Source organism: Dermochelys coriacea, chromosome 17 (assembly GCF_009764565.3).
Source record: "Dermochelys coriacea isolate rDerCor1 chromosome 17, rDerCor1.pri.v4, whole genome shotgun sequence".
Taxonomy (NCBI): Eukaryota; Metazoa; Chordata; order Testudines; family Dermochelyidae; genus Dermochelys; species Dermochelys coriacea.
In genome coordinates, this window is record NC_050084.1 from 10,348,943 (window position 1) to 10,371,740 (window position 22,798).

At 40.3% G+C, this 22,798-nt stretch overlaps 1 protein-coding gene across 3 annotated transcripts in view; it reads left to right on the forward strand.

The window, feature by feature from the left end:
* Positions 1 to 14,987: 14,987 nt before the first annotated feature.
* Positions 14,988 to 22,798, forward strand: part of PAFAH1B1 (platelet activating factor acetylhydrolase 1b regulatory subunit 1) — a 64,461-nt gene continuing 56,650 nt past the window's right edge. Inside the window, exon 1 of one of the 3 annotated variants that reach the window (XM_038375543.2) lies at positions 14,988 to 15,319. The gene's annotated coding sequence lies outside the window, so the exon portion shown is untranslated. Of the gene's footprint in view, positions 15,320 to 15,351; positions 15,856 to 22,798 lie in introns of those variants that run through there. The other 2 variants (XM_038375544.1, XM_038375545.2) reach the window with 2 other exon arrangements.

The following is a 22,798-nucleotide window of genomic DNA, read 5'->3' on the forward strand; positions in this document are numbered from 1 at the left end:
GGTATGAGCCGGTACAACATCATCCATCAACTATGGGAAAGGGACTGAGAGACTTTTTTTTTTTTTTTTTTTCCCATTGGACCATATGAACTGGAACCATAAACTCACTGAACATTAAATCCCACCAAATTAGGGTAGATCCATCCTCATCATCGTATCCGCTCATTATACTCCACACCTGAACATAGCCATTATATGGACAACATACCCCCATATCTCAATGTCTGTACTTTGACCCGTTAAACTTTTACCCCCAATCAGGGAGATTGCAGATTATGTATTCCTTATGCCACCCGCTCCTAAACTGAATTTCGCACCCCTTGATAATCTGTACCTTATTCCCTGATAACCAGAAACTTCTATGCCTAAACTCTGTACCGTTTTTTTTTTACTTCAACATTATCTTAATAAAATTATTAAATCTGCAACATGAATTTCCTGATACATTACTAATTACTTCAACTGCAAAAAACACCTTTCTTTGGGGTAAGAAGCAATTCAGTCTTTATGCCAGCTAAACCTGTGCTGCTTCTGAGAAGAGTAAGAAAGATAGTTATTGCAAGGATATATATATATATATAAATTTTGAAAAGTTGATTATTGTCTACAGGTCTACTATTCTGCAACAGTGGATACAGTTTAAACTTTATGCAACATTGTTCCATAAATAAAATTTATTTCTACATAAATAAGATATCCTTGCCCGTTTTACTAGCAACACTTCAGATTATTGAACTGTATTTACTTATTTTTTCGTTTTCTCATTTCACTCAGCTAGAGCATTGGAACTAAGTTAATCTGTTTTACTCCCTGTCAATTTATCTTTCTGGTTCTCCTGCACCAGCATTACGTTGTTCTCTCTGGGTTCACAACACCACAGAGAATGACTGGAAGCTTGTAATCTCTTCAGGGCAGGGACCATGTCTACTTCTGTGTTAGTAGAGTGCCTAGCGCAGCGGTCCCCGACTTAAAAACATAATTGCTAATAGCCAGGTCCTGGCAACCCTGCAATAAAAAAAATCAGTGTGTACGCTGAAAGTCTATTGGAGAAAATAAAATTTCAGTTTGACAGCAGATTTCAGATTCCTAAGGCCCATGAACAATAAAATAAAAGATAATAAAAATTATGAAAAACAACATAACTTTTAATATCAGAGTGAATGCAATGTGTTGGAATTGAAAAGTAAATATTTTTAAAGTGAAACTCCTTTTCTGAATAATAATTACGTAAAACAGAAGCATTTTCATTCAATTCCACCTGAATTGTTCTTTTATTTCTAGGAAAGGGACCCACTGAAATTAATTTATAAGGGACTCTGGATGGTGGCCGCAGCAGAAATACACACACATTACAAATTACCATAATTAACAGTGCGGGTTAAAGAATGAAAAAATATGCAACACATCCACTGTATTTTTAATGATGTCTCAGACTCATTCAACAGAAAAACGTATCTGTTTCCTTTTAAACCTGGACCTACTAAAAGGAAAACCACTATGACCAAAGGTAAACAGTAGAATATGAAAAGGATCTTAAAAAAAAAAAGGACGGCGGCGGGTGAGAAACAACCCAGAAGGCACGAAAATCCAAATCTGGGATAACTATGGATTAAAAATGCTGTGATATTAGCCTGTGCTTTCCCCTTCTTTAATACAACTACCTCACACTAACATGCTTTGGATTATTTGCCTCCAAAACTTTTTCCTCCCATATTAGTGTTACAGTACCTTCCTTCTTATGGCAAACAATTAATGATACATCCTTACATCACTGTTTATAACAATCTGGCCAAGCTGCTGTGTTTCACCTCTTTCTGGCTAAAATGATTTATAATTCATGTACTTGTTAAATGTGTACATTTGATTGAAAAAAAAGTCACTGAAATACAAGGAAGACTTGTTCTCCTTGTTTTCTAATTTTTATTCAGAAAGCTCAGATTACATTGAACTTCACTTGTCATGCGATCAGAGATATAATGCTAGGATTACGGAATTATCTATCCAGACAGTGGGTGTCTGATTTTTAAACAAGTTAGCTCCATAACGGAGTGATTTTATTATGCAAATCAGGTACCTGTGCCCACAAATGACCTTAATTAGCCATTTGAGGCTACGATTACCTAATTTACATGTACATCCATAGTATTTGCATGCCCAAATTACCAGCATAATTGCACATATATTTTACAAGTAGATCTGAATATCTAACTACTTTAATAACCAGGATATGTGTGTGCATGTGTGTGTTTTTACTGTACTTTTTATTAACAGAGCTTTGCATGTGACTAATAGTGTTAACTTTATTTTATAAAACTAAAAAGTATAAAGGCAGTAGGAATAATTTTGGAAATATGCAATGGAAGATTTTCATTTTTACTTATGTATTGGAATTACAGACTGGATAGCACCTAACAAACACTGCAGTCTCCTCACAAACACATGCAGTTATCTCCCTACACTGGGGGTGGTTACAGCATTGCTTTAAAATGGGAAGACCAGGGCATCTAATGGATAGTTCCTTAATGTATGGAAATAAATGAAAGTGCAGGTAACTGAAATCTACCTTTTTTTCTGGTGGAGGATATTGGCAGGTAAGCTATTGCAGGGAATGGTTAAATATAAGATACATAGTTTTTTGATTGGTCTGGTAGTCCACTGAAAAATACTTTACCTACTAAACTGATCTAGTCGTCCCAAATGTCAGTTGAAAGTTCAAGATATGTTATTTGCTTCTTGCGACTAAATTGAGCACCACCAATTTCCTCAGCAAAGCCAGAGATGGCTGCAAAATTGTATAGCTGAAACAGACTGAACTTGATTTTACTGAGGCTGATGCTCTGAGGTAAGTACATGGGCTCTTAAATTAGGAAGCAGAAAGGTACAACAACATATACAAATTATATGAAGTCTGGATACTAACATGTATTATGATGTAACATGCAATATAACAACTGGCACAAGTATACCCCATCATAGGTCACACCCACAGCTAGTAGAAATGTTAAATGAACACTTTTATTCATGTTAAGTCTTCTTTGGCCCCTCCTTTTTTGACAAGTTTATGTTTTGGCCTGAAATTAATTGATAGTGTTCTTTTAAGCATAAATTGAAAGAAAACTTGCACCAGCAACTTATTTAAATAGTATATATCATCTCATGCTAGGATTCTAGTTCCTTATAAGAACTGTAGATAGATGTATGAATGTATTAAGTGAATGTCTTAATGTATGGAAATAAATGTCCACAGTTTATACTAAACATGAAAAGCTTCGTCAAGGACACTACGTTTGCTTTCAGATTTCACGGATTCACCAATACATACATACATACATACTTCCAACATTTGTAGGAGTAACATTCCACAGACTGGTGCCAAAGGAGGTTGAACTTTGCAGTGTAGCAGAAAAGAGCTTACAACATCACCAAAGTACAAAGGAGAAAGCAGATGAATGGTGACTCACCATAGGAGCCAGATTTAAAGATGCTAGATAAAGTTGTACTTCAAAGGTGAGCAGGGAAGTTTATATAAAGTCCTTTGCTAGTGCAAGAACAATAAAAAGGACTGATAAGCTAATGAAACACTATTTCTAGCTGGACCTTTGTCCTTTTAACTTTAAAGACAATTTGCAGATTCTGAATCACCATGTGATTTAAAAACAAACAAACAACAAAACCCAGAAGATCCTAGCCACAAAATACAAGCTGTTCAATCAAGGCAAAGAAAGAAAGAAATACACTCTTGTTTGCACGAGCCATTTATGATACAGCAAGGGATCACCAGCCTTGCCTATAACCACTGTGAAATAGAGGGCTATGAAATATTTGTACAAAATGCAAAACATCTTGAAAGTAATGTGATTGTGCATTCTTTATGAAATTGAAAATGAGCTCACTTCAGTCAAAAATTCCTCTAGGCTGGGTGAAGACTGCACAAGACTGGGTCCATTTACAGGTCCTCAATCTTGGAACTCATTCCCCTTCTTAGTCTGCTAGAATCTGGATTTGCCAATCCTCCATTGTGCTACAGAGCTCACTGAGTACTGTGATTTAGCAACAAGACCATCATCCATCTTTTGCATTTCATTTTCCCATGCTTTTTAATTATGGCCAACAATTGTTACCTAATAACATCTCTTCATCAATAGGTGATACATAATGGTTTTGTTGTAAAGAGATGCTCTTGTTTTCAAGAAGGCCACTCTTGGTATCTTTAAAATATTCATAAATGTTATCTTTGGAAAGCCTCTGTCTCTCTAACTGCTACATTGTGGCCTGCTTGAAAGCATATATTACTTCCTGCTGCTGGTGCCCCTTACTGGAGGGACTCAACAGCAGAATAGAGAATGGCAAATGCATGCCTCCTCTGGCTGATGCACCGCAGAAATGGGCGTTGGCGTGAGATGTAAATGTCACCCCACCCACTGTGGTGGTGTATTCATCGCGGTATGGTGAAATAATACAGAGACATCCAAGAGTCTGCTCAGAGATGCCTACATGGATCTGGTCTATGAGATTAATACTCACCTAGCTCTAGATAGGAAATAAATTCTTGTGACACAAATATTGTCGTAACTAGATGTCCATGTACAGACACAGGGAAAATTAAGGTCTAGCAATGTCTCACCATTCAATGTAATGAGTCAATGGGCATGTCTACCTGTGTCATTATCTCTGTCACCAACATACATCACATAAAGTGAGGATTTCCTCATCTTCTCACTCACTAGTAATTAGTGGCTTCTCTTGTGGGTTTAAAGCAGGGCTTACTTCTAGAGCTAAGCAAAATGTCCCATTTAACTGTTTTTTTCCCCATAGAATTTAATGTAAAAGGTTCTTGCAGTATGTTTTGCAGGAATTCAAAACCCTTGGAATTTATCTTCAAAGCCACAACTGCTACACCATTTACACTTGGGTGTACTCCCGGTGGAAACAGTTTAACCCAAAGCCAGTGACAACATGCCTTCAGAGTCAGTCTCAGTCTGGCAGCTGTTACCTCATGATATGAGCCGCTAGACCACTTGTTGTTCAAGGCTTGTTATGTTGCCCTTGCCTCTCCAGACAGAAATTATGCCACTCTGACCATCCAAGTTGACTCCTGCCAAGTAGCAGCACAGGCTACTTGCTCAAAGGTGTGGAGGAAGGCCTCACAGGTCATCTTCTAGGTCCAGCTTCACCAACGCAGGGTCAGGCCTACCTAAGCTACCCTCGCCCGGACCAGCAAGACTCCCTGGAGCCCACTTTTCAAGGTACTTCAGGAACCGCTTTTTTTGCTGACATTGGGCCTCCAGCTGATTTTGTCCACCCAGGAGAAGTACAGGGGTCAGATACTGTTGTGTCACCAACAGGTAGGCAATCTCCTCCATCTGGTTTCTTCATAGTAAAAAAGGCAAGAGAGGGTTCCATCAGATAAACCTTGCCAGCTATCACTTCTGTCACTGTTTCTATAGTTGTTTTTGTTTTCTCTTTTGCCACCTCAATTTCCTTTCAGTTCCAGGGGCCAAATGCCTGCCTGCATTCTCCACCACATTTAGGCCGCTGGCCTGTGTCCCCAGCCCATGAAGGATTGGTGCCATGCCTGAAGTCATGCTGATTCTTTTTCTCAGGGCTTCATTCATTGGTGTCATCAACAATCTTCAACAAAACCTTAGAATAAACAGTGCAACATAAATCCAAGAGCTAAACCCAGTCCTTTGGCTCAGCAGCTTCCTACCAGAGCCTCCCTGTTCCCAGCAGCACTCTACCCCAACTAACCCACTTGCTGGCTTTTATATTCATCTGATCCTTAATTGATCAGTTTCACCTGAGAGGTAGCCGATCTGTTACAGATGAAGCTGGCCCAGCTCCCCTCAAAAGGCAAGTCACCCTATGACATTATGTGTAATAATGGTCCTTATTAGATTTTTAATACTCATTTTAAAGATGTGTAAACTGAAGCACAGAGAGTTTAAGAAATTTCCCCAAATGCAAACAAAATCAGTAACAGAAGCCAGAAGAAAACCCCAGGAGTCTTGAGTTCCAGCCTACATTTTTAACCACTAGATGCAATCCTACCCTAATCCTAAACAATATTCTGATAAAAATAACCTATGAGTTTCCTATAAGTTTCTATGAGCCAAACCCAGGGTATTTATCAGAGACCTGTGAATACTCCAAACTCTGCCCAAACATAAATGTGGGGAAAAACCAAAAGTGACTAGTGCAGGAGGCTTCATATGATGCAGAACTGATTTCTTTAGCAAGAACAGAATTTCCCCAAACCTGCATCTACTGATTCAGCATTTCTAATGTAAATAATTTACAAAAATAAAAGAGGGCACCAATTTTGTGTGAGACCAAGGTCAATAAAGGCAAAATGTGGATAACACTCACTTAGCGACCTGAATAAGTAAAGTGACCATTCAAAGCCAACAGCTTCTATAGCAACAAATATTTTAGCTATTATATTTTGTTGCATAACCCAATACAGCTGCTTTGTCATGCACATACATAAGCTAGTACAATAACCACCACAACTTTTGTTCCTACATAACAATTAGTAAATATACATAAAGCACCAGTGGAAGGCATTTTCAATGTGCAAGGTTACTTTTGTTATTTAGCCAAATGAGTACCTACATATATATATCTATTACAATAGATTCTATATATAGATTACAATTTAGATTTACAATAAAATCGAAGGGAATACATAAATTATCTATCTATATAGATCTTATTGTAAATCTTCGTATTGTGTATCTTCAATTTTATTGTAAATCTAAAGCTAGATCTTCAACCACAAATTAGTTTGCTACAATAATTTAAAAATATATAAAAACACACCTACAATGTAACAGATAAGGCTACGCATGTCTGGAAAGGTATAAAATACAATGAGGAAGAGATCATTTTGAAGTATGGCTGTGTAATCTGTAAACATTTACTTTAGGAATAGCATGAAGACAAATTACAACAGAGGGGACCTAGTCATAACATTGGGATCTTGATAACAGCTCAGAATCTGAGGGTATTCTAATCTGAGATCATGTTTTGGCGCATTATTAAAATACATTTTAGGGACCAAATGAAAGGTTTTAATCTAGTTCCAAAGTTAGGTGTGTTTTGATTTGGGAGTTTGTTTCACTCCAAGATTAAATAATGAAAATTACAAGGAAGGTAAAGCTGAGTTAGTAGTTTAGTACCACATTATTTACAGAGAAGTGTGATTTATTATTAGAACACATGACTGGAAGTCAGAACATGTCCAACTCTGCTGCCTACTTTTACCTTGCAAACGTCACAGTCTTTCTGTGTCTGATTCCCCATCTGTAAAGCGGGGATAACAATATCTATCTCATAAGGGCTCCAAGAGGCTTAATCCATGTTTGTGAAGTGCCTTGAGATTCTTAGATAAAAGTGTAAAATATTATTGGATGTGAACCTCCAACAATATTTGATATAGAGTTATAATTCTCAAAAATTCCAAACGAGGTTCACCATTTTAATTTCAATATTCTTTCCAAACAAAACTATATATATATATATGCTTTTGATTTACAGCATTAGTTCTAATCCTAAATTTCAATCTCTCTTTCTTCAAAGTGCCTGAACACAGGTTGCAATTAATGTAATGGGCAGATCCGATTTAACAATGAGATCAAGTGATGGCCATAGCAAATAGGATACTGTCACTGGAAAAAACCCTTCATTTTGTTGGCGACATTCTGAAGTTCAGCCCAAAGAGATCCTTGTTTGATCCTTAAAACACTGTCAAAAAATAATAATCATGTATTATTAACATGATTGTATCACTTTTTGGACAGCAGGGAGACCTGGTTTGTTACTGAGGGGCCATTAATGGATTATCATGCAATATAAAGGAGTAGGAGCTTGTCACAGAAAGTCAGGTGTTTAGCTAATTGTGACCACACTCGCTACACTCGGTACACTTGGGATTCTACTTTAATACCGGTGTGGAGTCTATCTGTTAAAGGTTTCCATAGGAATATAAATGTAGATGGTGCTTTAAAGAAAGCTAACTCTAGTTTCTTCTGCTGACATTCTAAAAGATCACAAAAAGAAAAGGAGTACTTGTGGCACCGTAGAGACTAACAAATTTCTTTCATCGGATGCATTCAGTGGAAAATACAGTGGGGAGAGTTATATACATAGAGAACATGAAACAATGGGTGTTACCATACATACTGTAAGGAGAAAGTGATCACTTAAGGTGAACTATTACCAGCAGGAGAGCGGGGGAGGGGGGTACCTTTTGTAGTGATAATCAAGGTGGGCCATTTCCAGCAGTTCACACAGGATGAAAAAACTGGTTCCCACTATCTGATGATATTATGAGTGTCACAAACAATGTCACTTTTAGAGAGATATGAAGGACAAATCTAGGAAACAGGAATGCTTATAGAATTCCACGGTCCATTCCTTGACTCTTGGGTTGACTCTCTTATGACCATGAACAAGTCTCTTAGGCGCAGATCCTCAAAGGCATTTTGGCTCCTTATTTCAATGAATCTTTTTGAGGATCTTGGCCTATGCAACTTCTAAGAGCCTGTCCTTATACCACTAGTCAGCACTCTGCAGAATCTGAGCCAATGACCCTTGGACTCATAATATAAAATAGACATTAAGATTTACTTTGAATATTTAAATACGAAAACGTATCAGATAATGGTTAGTATTTTAAGAGGTTAAAATGAGATACTGCTCCATGTCTACCAACACTCAGAGTCTGCAGTGTGACTTTTTCATTGGGCATGAAAAAAGGTTGGAAAATTTTGTCCCATAACAAGTTCTCTTGGTTGGCTAGCTTCTGGAATATCACTCACCTGTACCTTAGAGAGAACTACTTTGGAAGGAGAGGGAGGGAAGTATGTTTTGACTGGAAGATACCATGTTGAAGATTTCCCTGAAAAAAATATTGTTTTCTTTGCATGGTGCTCAGATACTATGGTAATAGGGTAGTAAAAAGAGAGAAGAAGAAGTGGGAGTATAGATATAGAGTCAAATTCAGGCCTGATATTAGTAGGTGTAACTTACTGTAGTCAGTCATGGAGTTGCATCAGTTTATATCAGGCCTGAACTGGACCCACATAGTCTAGATTTGTTGGCAAATGTTTTCCTTAAAATACAGGATGCCTAGAGTTAATGCACAGTACTTCACAGATGCTGACACAATTTACCTGCTATCATGTAGCTGCAGTGGAAATCCTGGATGTAGAAGAGCAATGTTGTGTAGCTTAGGCTGAAAATTTAAGTTTAGTTACACTGAAAATGTTTTACAAAAACAAATATACACTGAATATTTTCATAAATTAAAAACAAATACAAACAATGTAGATTTTTTTTTCTGGATATCAACATTCCCTTCACTGTTTGAAACCCAAGCTTTGCAGCATCTTGCTAGTGCATGAGAATATGAAAGTGGAAGTGACTAGAAGCAAAAGAAACATTCTTTTTTACACTCATCTAGCAGTACAAAGGTTCCTTAAAACAGGTGTAAATTACATTTGCACCCACTTCAAGACATTTCTGCAATTCCAATGCAGTGTAAGGGGACCTTAGTATAAATTAAAATCAAGTCAAAAAATGACTGATCTGTTTTCACTGCTCAAGATGAGTGAAATAAAAAAAGTCAACAGTGTAAATAGGGAAAATTAAATGAAAAATGCATGCCGGGAAATTTAGACTAATTAAGTTGGTCTAAAAGCATTTTAGTGTTAATAATCTCAGGTGTTATAACTAACCGAAGTAAGGAAATTTGTTCTGATACATTATTTTGAACGGACACTGCCCTTTTCAACATTGAAATCAATATACTTTAACAATAAGCCCCAATCCTGTGATTAGATCCACACAGAGCTCCATGGTAGTCAATGAGGTTCCACGTGGTAGCAGGAGTACACCTGCAAGGAGCTCTCCGAATAGTTGGGGCCTTTGTTGTAGTTTTTAAATTTTTGTTTTAGCCCATGAGTGCATTTAGTTTTGAGCAAATGAGTGACTCATACTAGAGACCTGAGTTAAACCCAGCAAAAGCAAGTACTAATTAAACCCAACTTGGCTTTTGCATCTCAAACCTGACCTGTAATATGTCCGCTAGCCTAGCTCTCCTGAATGCAAGAATAGTCAGTTATGCAAAACTGTACAATAATAACAATGCACCTTTGTGATGAACACTTCAACCTCTCTGGCCACTCAGTAAAAGATTTAAGGGTGGCCTTTTTGCAACAGAAAAGCTTCAAAAACAGACTCCAAAGAGAAACTGCTGAGCTTGAATGAATATGCAAACTAGATACCATTAACTTGGGTTTGAATAGAGACTGGGGGTGGCTAGGTCATTACACATATTGAATCTATTTCCTTAAGTTAAGTATCCTCACACCTTCTTGTCAACAGTCTAAATGGGCCATCTTGATTATCACTACAAAAGTTTTTTTCTCCTGCTGATAATAGCTCATCTTAACTAATTAGCCTCTCACAGTTTGTATGGTAAGTTCCAACTTATCTGTATGTACATATATATATATCCTACTATATGTTCCATTCTATGCATCCGATGAAGTGGGCTGTAGCCCATGAAAGCTTATGCTCAAATAAATTTGTTAGTCTCTAAGGTGCCACAAGTACTCCTGTTTTTTTGCGGATACAGATTAACATGGCTTCTACTCTGAAACCAGAAATAGAGCACAGGATCAGACCCACAAAACTGCTTTCCCTTTAAGTTAGGATTTGAACTCTTGTCTCCTCAGTACAAAGCCGGTATACTAACCATCATACCATCTACCTCACTGATGAAGTGAGCTGTAGCTCATGAAAGCTTATGCTCAAATAAATTTGTTAGTCTCTAAGGTGCCACAAGTATTCCTTTTCTTTTTTGCGAATACAGACTAACACGGCTGCTACTCTGAAAACTGTTAGTTCTAGTATTCATAGCTGTAATAGTGAATGACTTTTATGCTTTTGGTACATTGTGGATCCCTAGAATTGCCTTTGGAAATAAGTGTCATATCAGCTGCTCTGGGTATAAAGTACAAGGAGCCTTTAGAACTTAAAAGGGACTCTCAATTTGCAATCTACTCAATTAAAAAAATAAGTCAAAAGAAGCTTTGTATTCTACACTCACCCCAAGTGACCCTGCTATTTTAGCAGTTTTACAATCACATTTCATTATTTGTTTTTTGTTTGTATATTGTTTTATCTTTCCTATTGCTATGTGAAAGACCAAACAAGTGAAAGGGGAAAGTGACTAACTGATGATACACAGGGAAACATGCAATTGACTGTGCACAAAGTGTGGTCAAATGCCCATAGTAAACAAACCGAAAAACCAGAGATATGTTTTTATCTTATTTCAGTTACTTGTGTCGTAATCTTATATGTTACTTGTAATAATACTGGGTAAAAATATTCAAAGAGAAGTGTGATTGTGAAAATGGCAGTGTGCCTTCAGTCCTCTTAAAATGTATACTTTACAACTAAAATTAAATGGAAAAATAATATTCATGTATTTACTGGGCACCCATAATATTGAAAACATTATGGACCAAATTCAGGCATGGTGTACAATGAGTGGGACTATGGAGTTATGCTGGCCAACACAAGGGGCGACTTTAGCTCCCTATAACATTTCCTGTAATAACAAGGTTCTTTCTGTTTTTCAGCTTGACGTATTATAATCAAGCAGTTGCACTGATTCTGTCTATTACCAGCTCAGCTCTTTGTCATTTACCCCATATAACATATGTTGTTAAGCACCTATACTAGAGTCTGCTGTTACTGACACTCAGGTAAGCCAGTGAAGTCAATGGCGATTACATGGGTGTAACTGAGGGCAGAATTTGGCTGTTGGGGTATAAATCCTGAGAAAGGAGTGTTGTAAAAGGGCAGAGCAGGAAACTGGGTCTTAACTTTTATGGATTTTATGCCCACTTCTTCTACTTACTTGCAGGAAACTAGTGGACAAGGCACACAATCTCTCTGTGCCTCAGTTTACTTCCATGAAACATAGTTATCTACACTTACCTACTTCACAGACATGTAGTGCAACTTAATTAACAAGTTTTTGTAAAGGACTTTGAGATGTTTGGCTTAAAGATGCTATTTAAGTGCCACGTTTTATTACTGAGAGAGACAAGGTAGGTGAATGCACATCATTCATGACCCTTACCTCCTTTGGATTTGAGATCTAGAAACTCGGCAAGTCTCAGCACATCCTGCTGAGATACACTCATACCACCCTAGAGCAATATGAGAGAGTAATAATACTTGTCTGCAGTGTTATTATAGCTATGTTGGTCCCAGGATATGAGAGAAACAAGATAGGTGAGGTAATATCTTTTATTGAACCAACTTCTGTTGGTGGAAGGGACAAGCTTTTTAGCATCACAGAGCTCTTCTTCAGGTCTGGAGAAGGTAACCAGAATGGACAAGCTAAATTCAAGATCAGACAGATTGCCTACCAACAGAAGTTGGTTTAATAAAAAATATTACCTCACCTATCTTGTTTCTCTCATATCCTGGGACCAACATACCTATAATAACAGCGCAGACAAGTATTATTACTCTCTCATATTGCTCTAGGGTGGTATGAGTGTATCTCAGCAGGATGTGCTGAGACTTGCCAAGTCCCTAGATCTCAAATCAAAAGGAGGTAAGGGTCATGAATGATGTGCATGCTTCTTTCAGATCTAGTGACCTTAGGTCCTGAGGGCAAGCTCACTTGTTAAATATACTGCTGATTCAACAACAGATTTCACACAAGCCAGAATTAACATACCAATCTATCTCCTTGTGGTGAGACCAAATGCAACACCAACCAAAAGGAACAGTGACAACTTAGCTCTGGGGATGTTTTCCGCACAGCAGCTGAACCTGATGTTCCAATGAACCTGAGGTTCCTAACATGTGAAGATGTTGCCATACCGCATTGCAAACTCACATCTAGCTGACTGCTACTACCACTCCTTACTTTCTTTCAGTACTACTGTTTCACAGATTTCTTCCTATTTAGTATATGTTTCAAATTATTTTTCTCCATAGGTATTAGCAATTTGTACTATTTAAGATACGTTTTCCATGGATTTAATTATGTTACCCTCTTCCTATATTGCTACCCTCTTCATGTCCCTTTTTAATATTTGTCTCTTCACAAGCATTTGCAACTCTTCTCAGTTTAGCATCATTTGCAAATATTAAAATTATTTAAACTACGTATTCCAGATAATTAATTAAAAGGTTAGTAAAAAATAACATTGAACCTCAAATTGATCCCTGCAATACCTGCACTGGAACCCTCCCACAACTTAATACAATGCTATTTATCGTTACCTTGTGTTTATTGCCCTTGAACCAATATTCAGTCTACAGGGTTCATAGTCAATCCAATTTGAATACATTTTTCTAATAAGATTTTGTGAGTCTACCTGATTTTTTTGTCCCTTGGGAAGTATCCATGAGTGCACAAAAATGTGTGACTACTTTATGAGCACATTATTTGACATGCACCATGCAACCTCCATGACACCGCTGCTCTGGGATCTGCACTAGCTGCCTCTTGGATTCAAAGTGAAATATAAGGTATTGATTTTGACCTATAAAGTCCTAAATGATCTAGGATTTTCCTACCTGAGATACTGCTTCTTTTTACGTGCCATAGTGCTGCAGTTGAGATCAGTAGAGGCATCTGAGCAGGAGCTCCTCAACACAAAAAGGAGGGAGCTGCTGGTAGGGCATTCTCCAGGGCTCCTGAGCTTTGGAACACACTCCCCTTTTTGGTCCAAAATAGCTCAACTCTGTTACCATTCCAGCCCGTTTCTCTGAGTGGGCCTTTGGCAGAGCTGAGGCTGACTTAATGGTAATGTGAGAAATGGAAGGTTCTGATCTGTAATATGCATGCAGACTAATAATTGTTATGTAGTGACCCATACTCCTGTTTCACCTTCATAATTATTTTCATGTTGTATTTATAATTACTGTCAAGGGTGCCTAGAGTTTCAGCTAGGCATTCTTTTATGTTGAATTTCAATCCAAATAAGTAAACATAAATAAATGCATGGGCCCATGGCTGGATGCAAATCTATATTTACATGTGCATACAAACTGGGATTTTGCACATGCATCTCTGGCAGTCGACTTGAAAATATGCGCTTAACTAGAGACTGGAGAGCAGTCACTTTCTGATATGCGGGAGATGGTGTTGAGAGTGGGCACGTCAGGGAAGAGTTGTGTGGAACGTCACAAGATAGTCCTCTCAAACTGACAACTCTGTCTCTTTTGTGCAGGGGACAGGCGTTCTGCGGGGCTGGGAGTCGGCTATGCTGAGAAATGGAGTGTGTGGTGTGGAGATGGGAATGGAGAATGATAGGGAGGAAGTTTGTGGGTTTGGGAATGAAGGTGTTTGGGGCTGGTAGATGCTGAAGGATGGGGAGTGTGGGGCTGGGGTTGGGAATGGGTTTACTGGGGGCTGGGTGTGTGGGGCTGGGAGACGCTGGAGGATGGGGTGTGCGGGCCTGGGGTTGGGAATGGGTTTGCTGGGGGCTGGCTGTATGGGGCTGGGCGTGGGATGCTGGAGGATGGGGTGTGCAGGCCTGGGGTTGGGAATGGGTTTGCTGGGGGCTGGCTGTATGGGGCTGGGCGTGGGATGCTGGAGGATGGGGTGTGCAGGCCTGGGGTTGGGAATGGGTTTGCTGGGGGCTGGCTGTATGGGGCTGGGCGTGGGATGCTGGAGGATGGGGTGTGCAGGCCTGGGGTTGGGAATGGGTTTGCTGGGGGCTGGCTGTGTGGGGCTGGGAGACGCTGGAGGACGGGGTGTGCGGGGCTGGCAGTGGGGGTTGGCTGGGGTGTGTGGGGCTGGCAGAGAGGGCATGGTGGGGGGGGCTGCTAGAGGATAGGATGGGGGGGGGTCAGCTGCGGCCTGGAAGTGGGGGATGGGGGAGATAGATCCTGCGACTTGGGCTGGGAGAGGCTTGAAGAAGGGGCTGCCCCCGGTGCATGCCGGGAGAGGAGGCAGGGCGCGGTGCACGTCGGGACGCGGGCCTCTGCTTTAGCTTCCCAAGATGGTCTCTAGGCTCCTGTCCCCGCCCTCCCTCCTGCACATGCGCAGTGAGTGCGGCGGGCCGAGCAGCTCCCTCCCTCCTGGCGACCGGGGCGCTACTGACAGACCGAGGAGCCGGAGCGGCGGCGGCGGCGAGAGCGGGTCGGAGCCTGCCGAGACCCCCCCCTCTCGCCTCCCCCGCACCCCCGCCCGCTCCACAGGGCTCAGCGCCGGTGAATGGGAGCGACGGGCGGCACCGGCCTCAGGGACCGAGGAGAAGCGGCGGCGGCGCGGGTAAGGCCGCGTCCGGGGGAGGGCCCCTCTCCGCCCCCAGCAGGGTGTCGTCGTCCCCCCCCCCCCGCCCCCCAATCCGGGAGCGGCGGTGCGAGCCAGGCCCTGCGGTCCGTGCGCCTCCCTCCTCCCGTGCCCCCTCCCTCCTTCTCTCCAGCTCGGCTCTCAAAATGGCTGCCGCGCCCGTTGGTGGTGAGGAGGGAGGGAGGGAAGGGGGGGGGCAGGGCGAAGGGGGAGGACAAGGGGGGGGGAGCCTCCCATCCCCTTCTCCGCAGCACTGGGGGTGTGAGGGGAGGCAGCCCCCCCCTCACTGGGTCGCAGCCGCCCCTCCCCCGGTGATTTAACAGGAAAACAGAGCGGGGGGGGGGTGGGCCGGACAAGGGGTGGGGGAGAGATGTGCCCCTTCTGGGTAGGCTCCAGCCCCCTCTTTCTGGGGGTCTCTTGCCCCCCCTTCAGGCCTCTCGGTCTCCCCTTCCCCTAATGACTTCGCAAGAAACCAGCGAGGAGAAGACGGGGCTGATGGGCCGGACAGGAGACTGGTAGTGTAAAAATAAATCAATCAGGGGTGAGGAGGGTGGTGTGTGTGTGTCATGTAAACTCCCCCCTTCCCCCCCCCCAAAAAAAAAGTCCCTTAGAGGGTCTGGTTTTGTTTCTTCCTTCTCTTGTTCCCTTTGAGATTTGTTAGGAGGTGGCCCAGACCTTCGGAACCAGCCGCAGCACTAACAACAAAACCAGGATTGCTACTAGAGAGGAGAGGTCTAGCCTTTATTTTGAGTCCGTTTCCCACCCGCCCCTACCTCCTTGCAGTGATTTAGTAAGGAAAAAAACATTGCTAGGAGGTGGGTCAGACCTTCAGAACCAGCTGCAGCAGAAATGGGGGAGGGAGGTCTAAATCTCTCTCATTTTTTGGGCGGGTCAAACCCCTGCCTAGTATCTGGCATTAAAATGGCTTTTAGGACAAAAATAGGTGAATGGGAGAAAGGATGGAAATCTAAGTAGGAATCTTTCCTGCTGCTATTGGCTTTTGTGCAGGATGGAGTTTATATGCAGGCAGTTTTTTTTTGGGGGGGGGTGAGGGGTTGAGTGGTGTTGTCTTTTTTACCATCATAAAAAGTTGGGGTGGCTCAGTTTTGTGGGTGTAAATTTTGTGTGTGTAGGGTGATGGAGATAGTGTGCTTGGCCTTTGATACAACAATAATGTGACACCCCCACCTCCTTTGCCATACTAGCTGTGGTAAAATTTCTCTGCTGATAATGCTGCAGCAGGGCTTGGTTGTTGCAGGTCAAATCAATTCATAATGAATTACCTATCCAAGGTGGTGGTAGGTTACTGAAGCTATATTAAAAGCCTTCATTGAACTGTTTGACTGCAAAATAATCGTAAGTGATATGTTTAGATTTATTAACCTGATTGAATCATCTGTGTGTGTATGGGGGGGGTTCAGAGTGTATATTATGGAAAAATGTTACATATACATTTTAGTTTTGAGGTAGGGAGAAGAATCTGTTCACAATGATTTGTCATTTATGAAATGATTGTGCAAGCATTCAACTGGGTTTCAGAAGAGGGAGGGTCTCCTACCAAAATGTATCATTTTGCTTTTAAAGTGGCTCTGAAAAACAGGAAAATATGCTAAGGAGCTAAACAAAGAAAATATGTATTTAACAAAGATTTTGTTGCCGATATCTAGTTTGTTTGCAGGGCTATTGTTTTTGTGTTTTCGTTTGATTTGACCATGTTTATGGATGCTGGGTGCAGCCATTGAGCAGAGAAGAGACTGGGTGGAGTAAGGAGGAGAAGCTGCGAAATGGCTAGATTACCCTTTCATAGCATTTTTTTTTCTTTGCTTGCATTTTGCTGGGGTGTGGGAATGCTAATTGCTGTAACAATGAAGTCTCTTCTTTAGGGGAGAGTCTAGTGGTGCAGGAACCTTCTGAAATGAAACAAATCTAGCATTCTGTTTTGTGGTTTATTTTTCTGCAGGGTGGATATCGATTTGTCTGGCAGTAAAAAGTGACCAGTCACTGTTGCAAAGCAAGGATTATGTTGTCTGATTATGCTTTTCATATGTTGACTTTGATATTTCAGTTGTTGACTTTATTTAAATGAAATTAAGGATTATTATAATTTTTAAGGGAGATTGTTTACACAGAAGATGAATTGAAAAAAATGCCTTCTGAATTCCTATATTGTGGCTTGGTGCTCTGTTCATTCATATAACTTGACGTATTCCCTACACACTCGAGTGCCCTAGCAAGGTAATTTTATAAGGTGTTGGGAATGCAGGACTTGAAAGTGGGTGATGCAGTTATGTGAAGTGATGTGTAAGGATTTTTAAAGCTCTAGTACAAAGGTGTTGCTTTGTGTAGCATTCTCATACAACTAAAACCTCCAATATTACCCATAATGCTGGTGCTTGGGTTTAAAGATGAACAGAAAAAGCTTCAGAACAAAGAGGTTTGAGGAACACCATAGGGATCAACTGGTAGATGACTAGGAAGAACTTCTTATTCTCTCCAGAAGTACTCTTCTTTTCTAATGAGAAGCAGTATTCCCACCCAAATCCAGTCTTGACCATAGAAAGTATAACATTGAACTGAGGGTGATTCTCTGATAAGTTGTCTGAATCATTTTTTGTGTGGTGCTTGTATCTTTTTCGTTTTGGGGTTTAGTCTCTGGTATTAGGTGAGTATAGACTAAACTTGTTTGCCAAATTAACATAAAAGTAAATATCTATTACTGGGCAGTTGTTTTTAAAAGATAAATTTTGATTTACTAGAGAAACTGGTGTTACAGATCAGGAAAGGTTTATGCTTACTAACAAAACATCTGTCCTGTAAGATGTCTCCAGGATAGGAAGAAAGCTAAATCTAGCAGAATACTTTCCTCCTTGGAAACATGAAATGCATCATCTTAAGTGCCTTTAGTACAGGAATAACCTGTTCATTTTCTAGTCTCTGAAGGAAGTAGCAGCTAATACTCACTTGTATAGCTCTATGCAAGGTCTCTCCTGCCTACAAATCTGACATCATTTCTTCCTACACTGCTTCCTATGCTCCACCCAATCTTCTTTTGAAAATTTTCAGTCTTTATCGTCTACTCTCAACTTTGTGCCTTCTTCCATGTTACGTTTTACACCTAGAACAGCCATTCAATCAATATTTGCTGAGTGCCTTGCCTTACTTTCAAAACTATCTTTTCCTTAAGGCCTATGCAATCTAACTTGCATCTAGTTGTACTATACATTTGTATTTTTTAAACTCGGGGCCTTGTCTTGTTTGTCAGTAGTTATTTTTACTACTGTAAAATGTTATGCATGTCAGTGGTCCTTGAATACATTTATGTGAGTTAACAGCAAAAAGTTGTTGTTAGTCATGAACTGCAGTGGTCTGAATTATTGTGTTGGGAGAAGTAATAGCCTTTGCACAGTAGAAGCTGGTTGCAAATTTAACTATGATGAACTTAACTTCCATTTGGAAAACTGGTTTGGCCCAAAGGCAAAGGAAAATGTAGAAAACTCATCCACCTTTAAACTGTTTGGATCAGGGGAGACACAACCGTATCCTGATTTTGAAAGTTTGGTTCCCTTAAATTAAAAACAGCTTGTTATTGCCTGTTGGAACTTTCCATGTCGTTAAATTTCCTTAATCTATTAATTATTTTTGTTGTAGTTATTTTGAGGTCCAATCTTGCTCCTAACAGGTGCGCTTAATTGGCTCATTGCATTGCATCTTTGAATATATTGATATTTCCATAGGTTCCAGTTAAGAGATCCTCCTTTCTCAAATGTTAGAGGCCTGTTGTTGGAAGAACAGGTTCTGGTTCTGGCATTAAGTGTTAGGATGAAGCATTGGCCTCTATATAGTTAAGTCTACAACCAGTTTTATTAAAAGGCTAATTTTGAGCTCCATTGTAACTCCTCCTCACCTTGTTTTAGAATGAAGTATGATAACAGCTTAATTTCAGAAGACAAATACTTCTTGTGACTAAAATACTATAAAATAACTCTTGGAATAGTAATTAAAAGTAGTTTCCCAGCACAGTGGGGATCCTAGTCCTGATTGGGGCCTTTGGGTGTTATGATGATATAAATATTTACCAGTATCTAATGTTGCTTTAAGTTCTTCTGTCTGCCCAACAGTCATATTACATCTCAAATCTGAAACGGGTAAACTTTGACACTGACTCTTGGAGGGCACAGTAGTAGTAAAATGTTCAAGAATCTGCTGCTACCTGTAAATTAGACATGATCTGAAGGAGCCACATCATTGAAATTGACAGAGGAAAAACATGGTGTCAGAACACTTTAAGACTGAGCTGACCAAGGCTATTTTTCAAAGAGAAATACTACTGCTCCTACATTCTCCACCAAAATGTTCCCTTGACTTAGAGGGAATATGTACAGGGTCATCTTCCAGATGGAAGTATGTGTTTATAGTTCAGAAGAGAACCTTGAATTTTTTTAAAGTGGTAGACACATAACACATCCACTAGACCACACAGCCTCTCTGAACAGGATGAGTCCAATTTCTGTGCTAAAGTCAAGTATAATGAGGATAATGCCTTTGATAAAGTGTGTTTGGGCCTGCTGATGTCTAGTGTAAAATGCAAAGTACTTTTAGCAGCTACATTTTTTCACCTGGGGCCAGTAGGCAGTGATTCAATGATTTATCTAAGAAACGATGTAGTATAGCAAGTTATACATTGGATGTGGAACAGATTTGGGATCTAGGCTTCAGTCTGGCATACAACTTGCTGTAATCTGTACTGCATGTGCCATGAGTGTCTAATTTAGCTGTGTAGTAGGAAAGGGATTTATCAACACCTATCAAATGCAGGAAAGATTTTGTTGGAACCATTGCTGCATTGACCACGATACCACTGTAACTTAACCTAGTGAATTGTCCATCCTGTGTAGTTAAAAAAAACAAATAAACAAACATTTTATATGAGGGGGGGAAATGAATGGTGGTATGAGCTTTTTGGTGTCTTGTCCTTCTAAGTTACTAGTTAACAATGATGTAGTTCACCTATCCCATCACTTACAAAACCCAAATGTATAAAAGCAAAGAAAGGATTAGTAAGGGATATATAATCTTGCGCTAATGGACTTGTAAACACTTCATTTTAAAATATAAAGAGCATATTTCATCACAAGAAACTTTAGTTCTGACCCAAGCAAAAATGCTATTTCAGCAGCACTCAAAATGTAAACCTAATAGTCTTGAAAAATAATTACATATGTACATTGTCGTACTAAGCAGTGTCAAGGGCAATACCTCACATGTAATTTTACTAAAAATCCATATTATGCATTCATTTAAAGAATTCCAAGTACTTCACTGCAAATTGTCAGTTAACAAATATTTTAAGTTTCCCACTTAATAGAATTGCTTCTAAGGAATTGTTCATATACAAAGATCAAGATAACCAAAAACCAATTATTGGGTCAGTTAAGGGTTATTGTGATTAAGTATATATTTATTTGATTCTTGAATGGCTATTGTCTTCCTTGCTTTTAAGTTCTTGGACTTAGTGAATGACTATAATTATTAGTCTGTTACCATCTTAATTGATTGTTTTTAAGTTTTTTGTTTCTGGAATGGAGTTAGACCCAATTGTTTTACATGTCCATGTCCAGATCTCTGAGGCTTCCTATCGATGTGTCTGCAGTCACATCAATCTTCAGCTGCAGTTTTGTCAGGTTTTCTATGCAAAATAGAACTGTGCCTGATCAGTTCTTGGATAGACCTTCAGGAATAAAAAGATGTTGTAGAAAGGGTTATTGGTGACTTAGATGGCATGTCTTCTTTTGAGTCATTGGTTAAAGGTAATTTTTTTTTTTTATAGTAGCATGGGACATAGTGCTTTTTCTGGGATATAAAACGAAGACCTTTGCCACATTCAGTTTTTAATACTGATGACTAGGGCCCTATCAAATTCTCGGCCATGAAAAACACATCACGGACTGTGAAATCTGGTCTTCCGTGTGCTTTTACCCTAGACTATACAGATTTCACAGGGGAGACCAGCGTTTCTCAAATTGGGGGTTCTGACCCAAAAGGGAGTTGCTGGAGAGTCGCAAGGTTATTTTAAGGGGATTGCAGTATTGCCACCCTTATCTGCCTTCAGAGCTGGGCGGCTGGAGAGTGGCAGCTGCTCTGCAGGTAGCAGCGTTGAAGTAAGGGTGACAATACCATGCCATCCTTACTTCTGCACAGCTGCTGGCGGTGGATCTGCCTTCAGAGCTGGGCTCCCTGACAGCAGCCACCGCTCTCCAGCAGCCCAGCTCTGAAGGCAGTACCTCCACCAGCAGCAGAGCAGAAGTATGGGTAGCTGTACCGCAACCCCCTGTACAAAAATTGCCTTGCGATCTCCTCACAGCTCCTTTTTGGGTCAGGACCCCCACAATTAAAACACTGTGAAATTTCACATTTAAATAGCTGCAGTCATTAAATTTACAATTTTTAAAATCCTATGGCTGTGAAATTGACCAAAATGGACTGTGAATTTGGTAGGACCCTACTGATCATGCTTATGAGAGGAAAGATATTTGCTCCTATTATGCTAGGCAAAACTAAATTGACTCAATTTAACTGGATAAGTCATTTTTTATTGCCCAAGGCTGACTTCTCTTCTCCTCAAAGGGAGCTCAATTTTAGGTATTAAATAAATGTAAGATAGTATGGTAGGGAAGTTTAACACAGTAAGCAAGAAGAAAAAGCTCTACAATGCAACCGCATTTGCTCCAACCCCTCAGACAGAGACAAACACCTAGAAGATCTCTACTAAGCATTCTTACAACTACAGTACCCGGCTGCTGAAGTGAAGAAACAGATTGACAGAGCCAGAAGAGTACCCAGAAGTCACCTACTACAGGACAGGCCCAACAAAGAAAATAACAGAACGCCACTAGCCATCACCTTCAGCCCCCAACTAAAACCTCTCCAACGCATCATCAAGGATCTACAACCTATCCTGAAGGACGACCCATCACTCTCACAGATCTTGGGAGACAGGCCAGTCCTTGCTTACAGACAGCCCCCCAACCTGAAGCAGATGCTCACCAGCAACCACACACCACACAACAGAACCACTAACCCAGGAACCTGTCCTTGCAACAAAGCCTGTTGCCAGCTGTGTCCACATATCTATTCAGAGGACACCATCATAGGGCCTAATCATATCAGCCACACTATCAGAGGCTCGTTCACCTGCGCATCTACCAATGTGATGTATGCCATCATGTGCCAGCAATGCCCCTCTGCCATGTACATTGGCCAAACTGGACAGTCTCTACGTAAAAGAATGAATGGACACAAATCAGACGTCAAGAATTATAACATTCAAAAACCAGTTGGAGAACACTTCAATCTCTCTGGTCACTCGATTACAGACCTAAGAGTGGCTATTCTTCAACAAAAAAAACTTCAAAAATAGACTCCAGCAAGAGACTGCTGAATTGAAATTAATTTGCAAAC